General features: G+C 38.1%; 1 non-coding gene across 1 annotated transcript; it reads right to left on the reverse strand.

Annotated features, from left to right (window-relative positions):
• Positions 1-630: 630 nt before the first annotated feature.
• LOC141603416 (small nucleolar RNA R71) lies at positions 631-737 on the reverse strand. The gene has a single exon (XR_012525295.1). It is a non-coding gene; the product is annotated as a small nucleolar RNA R71 (small nucleolar RNA).
• Between the last annotated feature and the right edge of the window lie 799 nt (positions 738-1,536).

Consider the following 1,536-nt stretch of genomic DNA (forward strand, 5'->3'; position numbering starts at 1 on the left):
AGTAAAACTCCTCAAGGTTTGTTCTAATTGTTTTCGAGTTGTTTGATATTTTGCATGTCTAGAAGGTCACAAGGTGACTTGTTACCTTTTGATCGTGAAATTGAAAGAACTTTGACAACCAATAGAAGACTTTCTAGGAAAAATTTGAGAGGTATTGGTGAGGTTGTAGACATTCAACCAACTATTGAGTTCATCAACCCTTTTGCAAGAGAAGGTGAGGAGAACCCAACACAAAATACAACACAAAATCAACCCACAATGCCTAAGTTTTCATCACATTCCGTACCCACCGAGGAGAACCTACCCAATGGTACTCCCACACCACAACATCTAACCGGAAATTTGATTGCCAAATCCGCATTTATCCAATTAGTCGAAAGAAGCCAATTTGGGGGGATGCCTAGTGAAGACCCTCACTCTCATATGGAGGCTTTTTGTGACTATTGTGATGCGATTTCTCAAACCGGTGTAACTCAAGACCAAATCCGATGGGTCTTATTTCCTTTTTCTCTAATTGGCACCGCGAAACAATGGTTGAAGAGCCTTGATAAGGCCATTCTCGGAATTGATTCTTGGAAGAAATTGGCTCTAGCTTTCTACAAAAAATTCTACCCACCGGAAAAGACTAACATGCTAAGAGCTCAAATTATGGGTTTTAAGAAAAGGGATGAAGAATCTTTGTATGAAACTTGGGAGCGGTTCAAAGGAATTTGTCGCTCATGTCCTCACCATGGACTTAGCGAGTGGTTCTTGGTACAACAATTTTGGAACGGTCTATATGAAGATTCAAGGAACATTCTCAGCATGGGATCAAATGGAATGTTTAATGAAGTTGATGACAATAAAACTTGGAACAAAATTGAGGAAATGGCGGTCCATAACTCACAATATAGTAGACCTCGCAAGGCTACTAGAGGAGGAAAGCATGAAGTGGACTCCGTTACTTAATTGGGTGCTCAACTTAGTGCTCACATAGAAACCATCAATTTGAAGTTTGAAAAGGCTATGGCTAGACTTGAAGAAGCCTCAAAATCACCAAAGCATCATGTTAATGCCATGACGGCATCTTCATCAATTCCAAGTGGGATATGTGAGAATTGTGAAACTTTGAGACATGACCCAAGTGAATGTAGGGGAACAAATGAACAAGTGAATGCTTTCCAAGCATACAAGAGTGGTACCCCTTATTCCAACTATTACAATGAAAACACCAAATTCCATCCAAATATCTCATACAAAAGCCAAAATGTTCAAAACTGTAACACCCCGCACTTTCTTAATATTTTTAAATAAACTTTTAAGTAATTTTTATTAAATAATTATTATTTAAAGCTTATTTTCATAAAATATCGTAACGGTAATAATAGTGTAGATTTTTAATAATATTATTCTCCGTCTCGAGTTATAGTAGACTTGGGACGAAAATTCTAGTGGATACCGACTCATTTTGAGTTATTGGGCTTAACTTGACTCATGGGTCTTTTCTCTCCTCTTTCCTCTACACTAACCCCCAACTAAACCCTCACAACTTCATCT

The sequence above is a fragment of the Silene latifolia genome, chromosome 9 (assembly GCF_048544455.1).
Source record: "Silene latifolia isolate original U9 population chromosome 9, ASM4854445v1, whole genome shotgun sequence".
NCBI lineage: Eukaryota > Viridiplantae > Streptophyta > Magnoliopsida > Caryophyllales > Caryophyllaceae > Silene > Silene latifolia.